Raw genomic sequence first — 18,072 nt, 5'->3', positions numbered from 1 at the left:
CTTCTCTCTGGGATAACTTCCTCGGAGATGAAATGCTGGTTTGGTAGCGAGGCTACAAATACACACAGCCGCTCCAACGTGACGCACACTGCTCCGACGTGCTACGGTTATGAGCCGAGTTACACCGTGTCGCAAGTTTTGTGAGGTACTTTTTTGATATTTAATGGATCGGATTACATTTTTTATTTCTCTCCGATATCCGATCCAGTAATTTACGTCAGTATCGGACCGATACCGATACGTAATATCGGATCGGTCCATCTCTAATTTGTAGTCATAAAAACCCCCAAATTAATCTCAAATTTAACAACCTGATACCAGAGAGTTTTATGTTTTGTTTGTTTGGGGGTTTTTTGCTTTTAAAATGCAATCATTTATTTTAAAAATTTGAAACTTTTTGCCATGTCAGCAGCTGCTTGTTTCTGGGTGACTATGGAAACAAAGTCAGTCTCAAACACACACATCCTGTACTGAAACTTGTCTGTGCAGTTTACAGGCACTGAATGATGTTAATGCTGTTTATAGAGTTGATTGTAGTTTAGTGCATATTCTTTGTTTTCTGCACTGATGATCAATCAAGTCTGATGTTCCATTTGACACAGTGGTTAAACTAACAGAACCACATAAAGAAGACCAAAAGTTTAATCATCTTTAATTAATTAACTTTAATTACTTATATGGGACCAAGTGAAAAATGTAACAAATAATAATAAAATATAACATTGTCAGGTTACCAATGTAAAAGAAAATTCAAAGAAACCAGATATCAGTGTGTAAACACAAGTCAACATTCATGATTAAAATACCATCACAGTCGCTGTGATAAAACATTTAAACACTGAGACCATTGCTGTTCTGGCAGGAAAAAGAAAACCTTAACTCTTTCATGCATAAAGTATGATAACCTCAATCAGTATTTTTATTCATCTTTAGACATTGAAAAAAAGATTTTGATGTGTGACTCCATACCCAGGTCATAAATCAAAACATATGTTGTTCACCTAAGTGGACATGTAAAAACTATTTGAAAAGTACATAAAAAAATGAAGTTCAGTGTCCAATGTAGTGGTTAATGTCAAGTATACCCTCAACACTGACACAAATACAAGAAAACTGCCTTTTAATAGCTGTCCACTATAGTGACCACTATATGCGAAAGGGTTAAACATTCTAGCTGAAATTGCTGTTTGAGTTCTTTGAGTCTGATTCAACAAGACAAAGGCATAAAATATGTAAAAAAAATAATTTTAATATGTGGATGTCCTCTGGTCCAAGGTGATGGGGGGACCAGTTAGAGACCAGCAGCTGGACATCAGTGGTTGGACTGGTGGACTAATTCAGTGAAGAGTAGACGACGTCTGGCTCTGGTTTAAAGTCTGAACACAAACACACACAGTTCAACAACAGGGTGGGCTTTATACAAAGATAAAAGTAAAGACCAGCTGTACCTGTGATTTCTGGTCCTGATAACATTTTGTCCATAGCTGTCAACTTCAGGTCTCACTGCTGAAGGTCTGTATAATAAAATACACTTGAATTACTGCAGGTACAACTACAGTAGTTTTTTTTAATTGATATTTTAAAGCAAAATATTTTTTAATAATTTGTTATGTTGCATCATGAAAAGGTTCAAGAATGGGTTTTTATAAAGATCAGCACTGTTGCAACTTTGTACCTCTGCAGCCAAACAAAAAGTGACCACAAAGAAGTGTGGGGATGGTTCTGTGAAAAAGAGAGGTGGATGACCACAAAGCTGCATCTTCTTTCAGTACAGACTGGCACGCTTCACCACAGAGTAAAAAACAAACACTATTATTAGCCAAACCATGACAGACTGCAGTGAAAAAAGAGCTTTTGACCAGTTACCTAGAACCATATCAGTACAAATGGATCTGGTAAGCAAGACCGGATATAACAGAAAAACAGAAACTACCAAACTATTAACTTTGTAATAAAGAGTCTTAGAATTTAAGGATAGATAATGAGGTAGATGTGATTTAAAATGTTGATATCATGTTAAAAAAAAAAGAGTTAACACAGGAATTTAAAGGAAAACAGTGAACAATGCCAAAAGATGTTTTTGATATGAATAATATTCTGTTTGGATAAATTTGTGATCTGTGTGGAGAGTTTATTGAAATGCTTTTCCAGATGATGTCTACGTGTTTCTTTCTGATTTTAAATTGAACAGCTCTGTGTTGAAACACCTGCAGCTGAAGTGTTTTCTTTCAGAAACAGGATGCTGGACGACTGCAGAGCTGTTAGCTTCAGTTAACCACAGACCACAAACACACAGTCCAGCTCACAGTGAACAACACTCAGTAAGGACAGAGTTAAACACACATGATGTGACTAAGATAGCCAACTTTTAAAAACGAAAACAATTTCATATAAAATACATAATGTGATTTCAGATTTTGATAACATCAAGTCAGGGAAATGTTTGTTTTACTGTTATAACACTTTTACACTTCTGATCTACCCTCACATGTTCAAAGTCATAAACAGTCTTCATGAACTAACACTAATTCTACCCTAATACTAAATTCAAGTCAAATACTCAGCAGCCAGCTGAATAAATTGGATGTGCAAATTGCATATGACAAATTAGCAGACACCATCTGATAAAATCTGCTTCAATAGATTATTGACTGTTGAAAAATACATTCAAAACATTCACTCATTTATAGTTCTTATAATCTTCATGTGTGAGGTTATTTATTATGAATTGCATTCATAAAATTAAACAAACTAATTAGAAAGTTCTAGAGCTGGAAAAAATTTAAAAAAAAAATTAAATTAAATTAAATCAAATTAAATGAAAAAAAAAAAATGCCAACGCTGCATTTCCTCTAATGTCCACTTGAGGCTCTAAAAGTGAATTGGTCCCCACAGACTCACATGTCAGAACCTCCAACACAGTAATCCAAGAAAAACAACAAGTACATGGACCTTTATCTTTATTACAATAAAAAAGAACTGAAATGCTCACAAACTTACATGTTTCCAGTTTCAACTAGTGTTGGGAAACTAGATTTCTTTATCTATTTAGATGGCCACATTATAAAAGTACAGACACCCCTACAAAAACACACAAACACAAACCCCTTCAAACTTCATGAAGGAAAAAAAAATGCTACCTCTGCTTTGTGTTTTGATGACATAGTACATGACATGAGTGATGATGTCATCTTCAGCTTCTTCTTGATCTGCTGAAATGATACAAAATGAACAATAATAAAAATTAAAAATGTAAACAGAGATTATAATAATAATGGATTGCATTTATATAGCGCTTTTCGGGGCCCTCAGAGCACTGTACAATTCCACTATTCATTCACTCACTGGTGGAGGCAAGCTACAGTTGTAGCCACAGCTGCCCTGGGGCAGACTGACAGAAGTGAGGCTGCCATATCACGCCATCAGCAGTAGGCGGTAGGTGAAGTGTCTTGCCTAAGGACACAACGACTAAGACTGTCCGAGCCGGGGCTCGAAATGGCAACAAGACAAACTGCCAACTCTTTGAGCCACGATCACCCATTTAAGAAAGTTGTTGCTGTGATCATAATGAATGTGAACTTTATTCTACTAAACAAACTCAGACATGAAAGATCAGGAAGTCTGAGTCTCACCTTCAGGTTTCCTGTGAACACATCGTCTCACCAGCAGAACCAATAACACCAGTAGAACCACAACACAGACTGATCCAACACATGACAAAAAGGGAAGGAGAGAGGAACCACGTGGAGGTGTGGATGTAGGTGGAGGTGTGGTGGTGTGTTTGTCTAAAATAAAGCAAACACAGTCATTAAGTTGTCGTCACATTGTGAATGTTGAAAGCTGCAGAAACACAGACAGGTGAGTGTGTCACCTGTGACAGTGATCCAGCTGGATGGAGACTCTCCATGACCGCTGATGTCGCACTTGTAGAGGCCTTCATCAGACCTGGAAACATGCTGGATGGTCATGTGACCTGTAGGCTGCTTCCTGATGAGGGAGCCATCTTTATAGAAAGCAGCTGGGAGGTTGGAGGGAGTGGTCTTTGTTTTACAGAGCAGAGTGACGTCATCTCCCTCCATCACAGGGAGGACAGGACTCTGCAGGATCACTGATCCACCTCAACACAGAGACAAACTACAGCATTTCATCCATTTACACACAGCTTCATCAACACTAACTCCACACACTCAGCTTACCAGTGACTGTCAGGTTAACCATGTTACTGATGGGACCCTCTCTGGACTCACACCAGTAAACTCCACTGTCTCTTTCGACTATGTAACTGATGTCACAGGAAGAGTTATTTGATGTTCCCCACCCATCTCCACACTGAGTCCTCTGTTGTTTGCTCGTGTTTCTCCTCAGAGTCCATCCAGCAGAGCTGTCGTCCTCCTCACAGCTCAGAGACACAAAGTCTCCTTCAAAGAACTGAGAGCTGCTGGGACTCACAGTCAGACGAGCTGTGAGGGTTAAAATGAAATACTGACGAAGTGACACAATAATATAAAAGGTGTTTTCTAAATCACTTATTACATTCAGTTTTATATCTTAGATCCATTGTGAAACATGAACCCAATCAGGTCATATCAGTGAGCATTTCTCAGGTTTAAACTGTGACAGAAGAAGGTTACTGACCTTGGTTTGTTGTGCAGCTCAGCAGTGAGATCAGAACTAAAGAGAAATGACACTCAGGTTGATTTGAGGTGAACACAAAGAACAACTCCACACAAACAGCTGACAAACAAACTCGGCTTTCTGATATATCTGCTCACTTTCTGTTTGAAGCCTGTAACATGTTTCAATGAAGTTTGAAGAGCAGACTGTCAAAGTACAAGAATTCAAACAAACACAGAGATTCTACTTACAGAGCAGACACAGCACAGATGTTTCCTTCATCGTCCTTCTCACTCATTTCAGCTTTTTTTCATTTCTGTCACTGACACCAAGTAAAGCCCGCCCTCTTCCTCTGAGCACCAGCTTTTCTATTGGCTCACAGACTGTGAGTGGGGACCTAGTTTTTTTTCTGTCTAAAAGGATATGCATCATAAAATTGTTTGTAAAGGTAAGTATAACCACTCTACACTTTTCTTTTCTAAAACAATTTTTAAAAACAGCAACACAAACACTAAACACAAGACCAGTATGTTTTGGGGCAAATGCGCGAAATCTTATTCCACTAAGAACTGATTTAAGACAATTTTTTTAAATATCAATGCTGAATCTGAAAAACAAAGGTGTCCTCTGGTGTCAGTGAGCTGAACAGTCATTGAACAAATTAATTTACATTTAGTGGACATGACATAAACCAAGGAAGCATAATTTCATTCTTTTTATTAGCAGATAAAAATAATAAAGAAAATCTATTATTTTCATGATTTTCATAATTCATAATTGATTCAAGATTCTCCCACATGCCTACTCACATCTTCACAAGACCACAAGATCCAGTTCTGTTCGTTCTGAGATCCATGTTCATACATTTGTAGTAAGTAAACACTATGCTTTTTCTTACCAAGCATACCTCCCTATTTTTAATTCATATCAATCATTAAAATGCATATATGCATAAGACAACTAAGATTGATATTCAAGAAGCTGCTATGAGGGTTTTGTTACTTCTTTTTTTTATTTAAAATAAATTTAAAAATTATGAAAATTATTAACAATGACAATATTTGCGTTATCAGCTTATTTCCGTATGACTGAGGAAATAAAGACGTCAAACCTTTTCACACACAATCAGTACTGAGCTCTTCTTTGCAGATTAAATTTACTGATTGTTGCCGTTGTTCCAGTTTAATGCTTATTCTTTGTTTTCTCCAGTGAAACCACAGGCGTTTATCAGTTAGCTACAACCAAAGTCGAAGAAGTCAAATTGTCCACCTCACAGCTCAATGAAACCCACAGAACCACATGAAGAAAAGAAATGAGAACAAAGGTTTATTAATCTGACAGAGAAACCAGACAACTGCCATTAGAACAACAGCACTGTTACTGTGGTCATCAAACACATTAATATAGTTTATATGTTTACATTATCAAGGTGGATTTTAATTGTGTATATAACACTCCACTTAAAATAAGATCTGTTTTTTGAATCATGTGTCTCAACAATAAAAAAAGCAAGCAAATAAACAAAAAACAACATAAAAAATCTTTGTATCATGTGGATGTCCTCTGGTCTGAGGTGCTGGGATGGACCAGTTAGAGACCAGCAGCTGGATGTCAGTGGTTGGACTGGTGGACTACTTCAGTGAAGAGTAGACGACGTCTGGCTCTGGTTTAAAGTCTGAACATAAACACACACAGTTCAAACAACAGGAAACATGATTACAAGCTTTGTAATTCAATCAGGACCTTCAGTCTCCACCTCTCTGCATTACACACAGTCCCAGTTCAGACTTGTTAAAATCTCCAGTTCCCAAATTTTCCCAATGTCACTACACTAGTATACATCTTTTTCTGTTCCTTGTCAATCAGTTGAACACACCCAGGAGTCTATATAAATCCAGCCCATTGGTCTGGAAGGCCTTTTACCTCCTTTATTCCAGAATGAGAAAAATGAACTTGTAAGTTAAGAAGACTTTGTTTAACCTTTAACTTATTACCATCCAATGTAAACAGATACAGTCCTGATCAAAAGTTTAGGACCACACCTCCAAAAAACCCCATAAACCCACTAAAGCAGAAATCAAAGTTCCAAACATGAACTCAGTAATGAGTAGCTCCACAGATATTGTTGATCACATCAAAAATTTGTTGTGGCATGCTTGATGCAAGCATCTGCTGCATTTCCTGCAGCACTGAGAGGAGGAGAGCCACCTTTGTCCCCAAAGCCACTCTGCTTTTTAACTCCAGCCGATAAGACCATTTCCCACACCCATAAACATAAACTACACTCTTCTTATACTACCGACACTTTATTCACTTTTAGTCACAGTTATTTATTCACCTTTGTCAAAAGATTTCAGGATAGATAGACAGATAGAGATAGACACTTGGATATAACATACTCACGAAACCCACTATTTTATGATGTCTTGGCTAAAAATAAGTAGCCATAGAGTGATGCACTGTTAGTGGTTGCTATGTACATATATAGAAGGAAAGATCAAACAACAGGTGGGAATGTCAAAAGATTTCAGGATTTTGGGATTTTTAGTATTATTTTATTTTATTACTTTATCTTTTGCTCTTTATGTTTATGTTTGCTCTTTCAGTATTAAGCTTAAATAGGGAAGTCACATTTTGTGCAGACTCCTGAATGGGGAAGTTACATACACTCTGTACTCCACAGGAAACCTGCACGCAGCACGGGTCTATTTTATCTCTTCCTGTATCTCTTCCTGTATGTGCTTTTAATAAAAGACTGCTTCTTTTTGTTACGGAGGCGAGTCTCCCTGAGTCTCACCCGTGTACACGTTAAACCTGTCTGAGCGTTTTATTCTGACCTGAGTTGCAAAACAGGAAAACTCCTGACAACCTTTCAGTCACTTTAATTTTAAAACTGTGAAATTTTAACACTGTATATACTCTATATTCTGTGTATTTATTATTTCACTCCTATTTCCTGTTCTTATTGTCCTTCTCTTCAACGCTATGCTGCTCGGTTGTTTGTTAATTGCCCCTTGGGGATAAATAAAGTCTTCTGATTCTGATTTCCATGAGGTGAGTGGGAACATTTCTCCAAGTGGTGAAGACGGCCACACGAAGGGCGTCTACTGTCTGGAACTGTTGTCCATTTTTGTAAACTTCCCTTGCCATCGATCACCAAAGGTTCTCAATTGGATTTAGATCAGGGGAACATGGAGGATGGTCCAAAGGAGGGATGTTATTATTCTGGAAGAAGTCCCTTGTCCTGCGGCATTGTGTACTGTAGCGTTGTTCTGTTGAAAAACCCAGTTGTTACCACACAAACGAGGGCCCTCAGTCATGAGGGATGCTCTCTCCAACATCTGGAGTTATCCAGCAGCCGTTTGACGCCTCGCACCTCCTGAATCTCCATTGTTCCACTGAAGGAGAAAGCACCCTAGGCCATCATGGCGCCCCCTCCACTGTGGCACATAGAAAACATCTCAGGTGGGATGTGCTGGTCATGCCAGTAACGTAACCATCAGTATCATCAAGGTTACATATAAGAATAAAAAACTTTCTTCCAGCTTATTGCATCCCACCTTAGCAGTGATGTCGCGCTGTGAGAGACCCTCTTATGCAATTCAACAACCCGGCCACGTTCAAAAAGGGAAAGGGTTTTTTTGCCTTTGCCATCAGAACATCATGACAGTGTGACTACCTGACAGAAAATGACAATGAATCCACATTTTTGCACAGATTTGTAGTCCTAAACCTTTGACCAGTTAAAACAGCCTGTTTCACTTTAAGAGTAGTTTCAATAAATTGGATGCTCAAAAAATTGTTTTGTCTCAGTCACATTTCTTTTTTTTGCATGTTGAAGCTCTTATTGGTATGTTGTTAAGATCCAACCATGCAAATTATTGGGGTTTTTTTTACCACTTTTCAAGCGGTCTTAAATTTTTGATCAGGACTGTATTTCCTATCTCAATGTATTACTCTGTTAAACCTGAGCCCTACATTGTTTACTCCAGTAAATATAGTGGATGCATTAATGACATTAGTTGACGTTATTGTAATTAATTGAATCCTTTCAGTAGCATGATGGCACCATTATGTGGTTTGTTCTTATTTGAATATATAGAAAAAAATCCAACCCATCCACTCATCAGTTAAATCTAGAGAAGATTTTCACAATAAACCTTTCGGGACGGCTTTCTGGATTCCATTCACATTACATCAACCAACGTCATTGTACTATTTTTAAGACTTTTTCTGGTAAACGGCTCAGATACAAGTCACATAACTTACATATTGCCAACACTTGCAGTGCTTCAAACAGGATACATGAAATTCACCTCAAACCAGGAACCAGTAGACCTGTAATAATTACCTCAAAAACTGAATTAAATTTTATTAAAGTATTTAATGCTTCCTGCTTCTCTCTCGATCTCTCTCTGTCTCTCTGCTGTGTCCAACCCAGCAGCCACAGCTTGATCTTCATCAGGTATCAAAAGCCATGATGAGCTGTCAGGCTTGCAGGATTGTGGCCTCCTCTTCAACTTTTCACTTTGAACTCTCTGTCTGGCTGTTTTTTTAAATTTGCATTAGTTGTCAGTTTTGCGTTCATATGAAAACGCAAAAAAACAAAAAAAAGTGTGTGTGTCCATTTTAGGAAATGGATTTATGACTGTGTGTGTCCAACCCAGTTATATTGAAACACTAAAGTAATCTAACAACTAACACATTACTTACTCCAGGTATTAACTTAGTACTGTACTGCATTCATTTTAAGAAAACTAAAGAGTAATGTGAATACATTTTTTTTTTGAGTAACGGCTACATATGGACATAATAGATCCAACATATCCCGTTTTAAAGTTAAGATCTGCTTTCTGTTATACACAGTTAAAAATATTTTTCTTCAGCATATGATCTCTGTGTTTGTTCTTTGTAGATTGGATTTGATTTGATTTGATTTGCAGCTTCTTATTGGTGAAACCTGACAGCTTGCAGTTCTGTTTCCACATACAGGATATTTCTTGAGCCAAATTTAGAATTGGCCTTAGAATATTTTTGCTGGTATACTAATAGATTAAACAAAATGGTTTAATGTTGCAGAAAAAAGTTTTATTTCTTCAAAAGATGAGAAGATCTAAACTTGAGTCGAGATTAGTTTAATGTAGCATAAGTATTAGAAACAGGATGAGCAGCTAGCTTGGCTGTGTCCAGAGTTAAAGAAAAAGAGCAACTGCACCTCTGCTCTTCTTTGGTCTGGAGGCTACTAGTCCAGAACTGATGTCTTCTTTTCTCACTGCTGAGTAGACTGCAGCTTGATCACACGCTGTAGAATAAAACACACAGAAATTATTGCATGTACTGTTATATTTATACTACAACTGTTGCAGCACATTTATAGTTTTTTTTATGAAGAGCTTAAGTGATAACTTCAATAAACAGCTGTGTGTGTTGAGTTTTGTTCCACTTCATACCACCTTTGCTGAAAAACAATTGACCACAAAGTCCGGTGGGTGTTTTAGTTAAAATGGAAGGTAGACAACCACAAAGCTGCCATCTTTTTAATATAGATTGAGATGGTTCACCACAGAGCACAAAGCACACTTTTTCTTACAGCATGAACACTATTTTTTGCTAAACCAGGACACACTGTGGTAAGAGCAACTGACATTATGAAAAAACTAATTGTAGAGAGATGGATTGGTGAGTTGATGTCTCTGGTGTGCAGCTTGATGTCATTCATTCAGAGTAAGTGGCTGATTGTTACTCCACTCCTGAATCTTTATCCATATCTACTCTTGGCAATGAACTGACTTCGGGGATTAAGGCCTATAGTAATGACAGTGACTTATTACCTTTCTATATTCTAAACTTGATGATGACTTGTTCAACTGCCTTGGAGTTAGCCTGCAGTGATCAGCAGTTAAACAGCACATTTCAGTTTAAGCGTTGTTTTTAATGAATTGTATGATCAAAAAAATGTTTTGCCTCACTCCCATTTCTTTTTGTTGCATGTTGAAGCTCTACTTGGAGCCTCCTTAAGATCAAACCAAGATTTTTTTTTTTTTTGTGCCATTTTTCAAGTTGTCTTAAACTTTTGATCAGGACTGTATTTCCTCATCTCAGTGTATGAGTTGTTAAACTGTTTACATCGGAGAAGATAGTGGATCCATTAGTGACATTAGTTGATGTTATTGTAATTAATTGTGCATCAGTAGCATCAGTAGCATGATGGCATCATTATATGGATTGTTCTCATTTGAATATATAGAAAAAAAACATGCATTCATATACACTCATCAGTTAAGTCTAGAGAAACATTTTGACAATAAACCTTTCAGCAAGGATGAGCAGCTAACTTGGCCAAAGTTAAAGACAAAGAGCAGCTGTACCTCTGCTCTTCTTTGGTCTGATGACTTCTTGTCCAGGACTGATGTCTTCTTTTCTCACTGCTGAGTAGACTGCAGCTTGATCACACTCTGTAGAATAAAACACACAGAAATTATTGCATGTACAACAATATCAGTACTATTAAATTTTTTTATACTACAACTGTGGCAGCACATTTATAGTTTTGTTTATACAGAGCTTAAGTGACAATTTTAATAAACAGCTGCATGTGTTGAGTTTTGTTCCACTTCTTACCACCTCTGCTGAAAAACCATTGACCACAAAGTCCAGTGGATGTTTCTGTTTAAATGGAAGGTAGACAACCACAAAGCTGCCACCTTTTTAATATAGATTGAGATGTTTCGCCACAGAGCACAAAGCGCACTTATTCTTACACCATGAACACTATTGTGTGCTAAACCAGGACAGACTGTGGTAAGACGACTCATCACACTCAGACTACAGTTAATTGATGTCAACAACAGAAGGTTTCTGCTATGGTTTTACATGCAGAAATAAGTCAGGATAATTTATTGTATTAAAGCTGGTTAAGTCTGATCAGTTTGTAGATATCTCATAGTAAGAATGATTTTCTTCTGTTAACAAGTTGTTTAAATACTAAATTCAGATAGCAGACAGATCTGGCCTAATCTGTGCTGCTATTGGAATGCAGCTGTGAAATACAAGTGTAGTCAAAACTGGTAAAATAAGTATTAAACAAATCACAGATTTCCCATGTAAAAGGTGTCATTGGCTATGATTTTGCTGTCTGCTGGGATTGCCACATCTATCACAGCTGTGGTCTTCTGCTCCGTGTCACCCACCACTATGTCTGGTTGGTTGGCCAGCAGACGCATGTATGTCTTAAACTTGCAGTTTCACAGGACCTTAGCCATGTTGTTCTCTCCCACTTGTGGTTATGTGTCCACATATTATTGTTTTTGTCCACATAAGACGGCATTTTCTTGTATACTACACCAGCCACTTGATTGGGCAACTCAAAGCACACAGTCTCAGTCTGCATCATCTCCCTGAACTTTAGCACAGCTTGCAATGTGGGTCCTATCAGCTGTAGTACACCCCCAAGTTGAAACCTCTGTGTTTTATGAGAAGTTTTTTTATGTCTTGACATCATTGACCTCCGTCTCCACTGGTGGACAGCTTGTTATTCCAGCTCATGGTAGGATGTATGTATTGAAGGATTGGATCTTATTCCTACCATTCAGCTGCCTCCTCAGCACCTGGCTTACCTTCTGGACCAATGTGGCTGTAGCTGACCTACTTGCATCTTCATCATAGTTCCCATTGGGCTGCAGGTAAACCAGTTACTTGTAGCTATCCTGTATGTCTGCTAATATACCTTGTGGTCCTCTTCAGTCCAAATCACATTCCACCTCTTGGCAATCATTCAGCCACACTTATCAAGTGCAAATGACATCATGACAAACTAACTGTAGGTAGATGGATTGGTGAAATGATGTCCACTGGCCTGTAGGTGTAAATAGACTGCAGAGTCCTGGCCTGACAAGTTAGGTCTTTTGTGTTGTCCCATCCACTTCGCCAGAAGTTGTTTGGTTTCCCCGATGGATAAATTGTGGCAATCCTCCTAAAACAAACAATGTACACTATAATATTCTGTTTGTGTCGGGGGACCCGATCCTTGGGGTGGACCAGTTTTTGGCGCAGCGTGTTTTGGGGTTTAAAAGCCACAGAGACCGGGTGTTTAGAAAATCTGCGACTCAACTGTTCCGATACTCCTGACACATATGGGATCACTACAGGTTTTCGCCTGGGCAGCGGTTGTCCTTCTCTCCTGGATCGGCTGGAGCTTTCTTTAGGTGCCTTCCCAGCTTTGACAAAAGTCCAGCTGGGATAACCACATTTACTCAGGGCCTTCTTGATGTGCTGTTCTTCTGCCTCCCTGGCCGCTGTGTCTGTGGGGATGGTGTTCGCTCTGTGTTGTAGCGTCCTGATGACACCCAGTTTGTGCTCCAGTGGATGATGAGAGTCAAACCTTAAATACTGATCGGTATGCATAGGTTTACAGTACACATTAGCTTGACTGTGGAAATCTCACAGTCTAAGAAGGCTAACCTGCCACTTTTCATATCTTCTCTGATGGACTTGATGTTAGCATGCAATTTACATGGTTAACTTGATTAACAAAGCTATTAAACTGAAGCCAAACCAAAGTTTCTGACTGTAGAAATGAATCATAACGCAGACAAAGAACGGATGTACCTATTGTCTTTGATTTTTTCTTCTTCCCTTTGATGTTGACTTGTCTGTAAGTGCTAGCTTCTTCTTTCACTGCTGAGTAGACTACAGCTGGATCAGTCACTACACAATCAGACAGAAGAGAAAGATAATACACAAAAGATCACTGCAGGATAACAGAGCTACTGATATTGAAACTGCTGCTACTGCAGAAATCTTAAAAAAAAAAAAAAAAAAAAGTATTGTGTGAGTATAAAATAATTGAAAATAAAGTCAACTTTACGTAGAAATCAAGACTGTTCATCACCAGGACGCTTGTATCAGGTGAGTGTCAAGATGTCACACAAACTATAAAACAATTAACTTTATAAAATATATATTGAAAATATAAATGCAGATATTGAATTGAATTTAAAAGGTCGGTGTCACATAAATATGGGGAAATAAATAAAACTAACACTTCTGTGGTTTAACACCTGCAGCTCTTTTGTAAAATTAGAAACAGGATGTGTAACGATTGCAGAGCTGTTAGCCTTTGTTAACCACAGACCACAGACAGACAGTCCACCAAAAAACAGGACAACAATAATTACACAACAACAATTTTTCAAGACAGACAACTGCACCTACGTTTTGGACAAAAATTTAAAGTGTTTATTGATAAATATATAAAGTACAGTTCAGACTTAAATTAGATCATTCCACCAGTAAAATGTTAGTTTTATACTGGTAGTGTGTTTGTAGTGCACCCAGTCGTGATACAAGGTCATCTGACACTTACTCTGGGGAGGAGGAGACAGCGGGGCCTTATTGGGAGGCTCCACCACCTCCAGCAATTCCCTCCAATGGAGATTTCCCACTGGAGCAGTCATGTGACACCACTCTACCTGCACCATTTCTCCAAAGAGTGTGCTGGCAGTGCAGTTTCAGGTCTCCCAAGTTGGCATCCCAAGAGAGATACTGACTGACCAGGGCAAATCTTTCATGAACCAGAATCTATGAGCCTCAGAGTGACGGGTTAGTGGAACAACAGAATAAGACTTTATAGTCTATGACTTGTAAGTTCATTCATGAGGATGAAAGCAATTGGGATTGCTGGTTAGACCCTCTGTTGTTTGTGGTGCTAGAGGTGCTCCAGACCTCCACAGGATCTTCGAGTTACTGTTCAGCAAAAAGCCTCTAACGAACAATGTTAGACATGATTAAAGAAAACTGGAAGGAAGGTCTAAGCCAAGGTAAGAATGAATTTCCATATGTTATAGTCAACATCACCCACTCGCCACCTCGGGGAGGTGGCGAGTGGGTGATGTTGGGTGTGCAGACAGAAAGCGATTGGTCCCCCAGGTGGACAAAACAGCAGCCATCACATCACGCCTATGTCCTAAGACCAATAGAAAGTTGGGGTTATCTGATGGGGGTGTGATCTGTGGCTCTGCTGCAGAGGATGGGTGATGCAGTGGATTTGTGGAGCAAAGCCAGGAGGCTGATAGAACAACTGGGACTGATTCTGTGATCATGCGCTCTCTATTTCAGTATCCAGTTGGGACCGGAGGAGACTGCGACTGAAATGTCGCAGCATCATGACAGTGGGATTTAGTGTTATGTGTTATTGAAAACAAATGGACACTCACCCTGCACTGTCTATGTGTGTCGGATCTTTGTCACAACTTGTTTTGGAGTGACATAACCCTCACATTAGGTAGTCTGAGAAAAGCATAGAGGTGTTACTAAATGCATTTTCTTATATCTTGAAGACATTCTGATCTTTTCCAAAGTCCCAGAACAACACCACTACAATGTGAGAAATGTCCTCTAATCCCTCCTGGAAAACAGGCTTTATTTGAAAGCGCAAACATTGAAGTTGCATGCCTTATCTGTTTTTTGAATATCTTTTAAAGGGAGGAAAGACAAGTACAGACCCAGTGAAAATAAAAGCAGTTGCTGATTGGCCCACACTGTCATGATCCTGGGTCTTTTGACCCAGCATTTTATGTTTTCTATTATTGTGATGTATTTTGGTTCTGGTTTTGTATTTATTTGGCTTTTGGTTCTGTTCTTCCTCAGTTTAGCGTTTAGTCATTTCTGCCTGTGTATTCCTGTACCAAGTCCGTGTTTCTTAGTCTGTGTCTTTGCATGTGAGTTCCTGTTTTATTTTGTAGGTCTGTGTCTCTCGTCAGTGTTTCTAGTTTCACCTCCCCTTGTCTCGTTAGGTCCAATTACTCCCAGCCGTGCCTCACTCCTGTTTCCCATTCGTTGTTTGCCCTGTGTGTATTTAAGCCCTGTGTTTTCTCGTGTGCGTTGCTGGTTTGTCTGTGTGTCTCCCTCCATCCAACACGAGTTCTCCCCGTGTTGTTCTCCCTGCAAGTTACCCTCACTTGTGTTCAGGTTTTATTGTTTAAATTTTAGTTTTCCTAGTTTAGAGTATTTTCAGTTCTGTTTCTCGCTGCCCTTTCCTTTGTATGTTAACTCACTGTCACAATAAAGCTCGCTCACTTCAGAAGCTACCTGCATCTTGGGTCCTTAATAATTCACACGGCTTGCCCCGGCAACCCATGACACACTCCAACCTTCCACAAGAGGCACCAGTGGTTTCTTGAGTTTGACAAATGAAACCGATGTTTCATTAGGAACTACAGTCAACAAGTTTCTTATCTGGTCACGTGAAGGTGAAACAGCCTGTCAGAAATTAAAGAATATATTTGTCTCCATACTCGTCCTTATTCAACCCGAAGCATCATCATGTGGATGCTTCAGACCCTGGGATGGTGACAGTACTCATGCAGTAGTTGGGGCCCAAATGGAGTTATTAACAGTTAAGGAAGAGCAACATTGGCATTGGAAGAAATGTTCAATGATTGTTAAGTCCACTCCAGAAAGTACCTCCCAGACACACTGACCATTATTAAACTGAGACTGTGATTAATCCTCCAGCTACTCATCACAAGTTAACTATTTAAATGAAATTCACCCAACCTTTCATGTTTCAACAATTCTGTGGTTTCCAGTCTTCACCAGTAATTGTAGCTGTTTCCTGGTAGGATCCGAACGTTACTTAGCAGTAATTAGCAGGTATCTGTGTGACATGCACCCATATTGTATAAATGTAACATGAAAAACTAGCTCTTGGCTAAAGATGGTTACTTCTAGCTCCAAACCTAACAAGGAGATGTCAAAAAGCTGAAAATGACGTCTGACCATGTAGAGTTCATAAAGCAGTAGGTGATGATGACTCTTTCCATCTTTCATATACAGCTGCTTAGACAAATGTTGTGCTTGTTCATGCTATGTACAAATTAACAAAGTAAATGTGCCATGTACACTTAGCTACAGCTTTACTTTGATAAAGAGCTGTGTCTGTCATGAATCTCAAGATCTATCATGTTAACGTGACTCTTATATTTCCTGATTGGTTCTTTGTTAGCAGATAAAGGAAACACTTTGTGTTTGCTGTTATAGACTTCTCTCATACATTTTTACTCAGGACTAGTGATACTTTGCAAAGATCATCTTACATATTTAAAAAAACTGTCTCATTATAAAAATATCCTAATTGTTCCAATTTTCCATATCTATTAGATAAAACATCTTACAATTTTTTTTCTTGCAACCACCACCATAAAGCTCCTGGCAAAAAAAGAAAACAATACTACCTCTGCTTTGTCTTTCTGTCTTTGGCTGTTGTTGAACATTTGATTTTTGGACTTTGCTGTATGAGATGTTTTCTGTGACTTCATCTTCTAAATCTTTGCCTGATACAGATTCAAGAGCAAATATTATACTTGTAAAGAATCTAAATAGGAATTTAATGAAAGAAACCTGTGGTGAATATTTGGATGTGCACATACAAGAAAAAAAGAAATATAATGATGAATGTGTAGATTATTAAAAACAAATCCAAACTCTGAGTCTCACCTTCAGGTTTCCTGTGAACACGTTGTTTCACCAGCAGAACCAGTAACACCAATAGAACCACAACACAGACTGATCCAACACATGACAACACAGAAAGAAGATGAGAGGTGGGTGTAGGTGTCGATGTGGATGTAGTTGGAGGTGTGGATGTAGGTGGAGGTGTGGTGGTGTGTTTGTCTAAAATAAAGCAAACACAGTCATTAAGTTGTCGTCACATTGTGAATGTTGAAAGCTGCAGAAACACAGACAGGTGAGTGTGTCACCTGTGACAGTGATCCAGCTGGATGGAGACTCTCCATGACCGCTGATGTCACACTTGTAGAGGCCTTCATCAGACCTGGAAACATGCTGGATGGTCATGTGACCTGTAGGCTGCTTCCTGATGAGGGAGCCATCTTTATAGAAAGCAGCTGGGAGGTTGGAGGGAGTGGTCTTTGTTTTACAGAGCAGAGTGACGTCATCTCCCTCCATCACAGGGAGGACAGGACTCTGCAGGATCACTGATCCACCTCAACACAGAGACAAACTACAGCATTTCATCCATTTACACACAGCTTCATCAACACTAACTCCACACACTCAGCTTACCAGTGACTGTCAGGTTAACCATGTTACTGATGGGACCCTCTCTGGACTCACACCAGTAAACTCCACTGTCTCGTTCAACGATGTAACTGATGTCACAGGAAGAGTTAACTGATGTTCCCCACCCATCTCCACACTGAGTGATGGTTCCTTTGCTTGTGTTTCTCCTCAGAGTCCATCCAGCAGAGCTGTCGTCCTCCTCACAGCTCAGAGACACAAAGTCTCCTTTAAAGAACTGAGAGCTGCTGGGACTCACAGTCAGACGAGCTGTGAGGGTTAAAATGAAAAACTGATGATTAAATATACTTTTGACAAATATGATGCAACACTGAAATAATTGCTTTGCAGAATGGTTCATTTAATTTATATAATTTGTGA

General features: G+C 38.9%; 1 long non-coding RNA gene across 1 annotated transcript; it reads right to left on the bottom strand.

Annotated features, from left to right (window-relative positions):
• Nucleotides 1-6,025: 6,025 nt before the first annotated feature.
• LOC120437504 lies at nt 6,026-13,320 on the bottom strand. The gene is made up of 4 exons (XR_005611185.1): nt 13,222-13,320; nt 10,983-11,069; nt 9,830-9,916; nt 6,026-6,289 (listed from the first exon to the last, which is right to left on the bottom strand). It is a non-coding gene; the product is annotated as an uncharacterized LOC120437504 (long non-coding RNA).
• Between the last annotated feature and the right edge of the window lie 4,752 nt (nt 13,321-18,072).

This window comes from Oreochromis aureus, linkage group 3 (genome assembly GCF_013358895.1).
Source record: "Oreochromis aureus strain Israel breed Guangdong linkage group 3, ZZ_aureus, whole genome shotgun sequence".
Taxonomy (NCBI): Eukaryota; Metazoa; Chordata; class Actinopteri; order Cichliformes; family Cichlidae; genus Oreochromis; species Oreochromis aureus.
The sequence above is the reverse complement of the archived record's forward strand: the minus strand, read 5'-3'. Positions and strand labels throughout refer to the sequence as shown.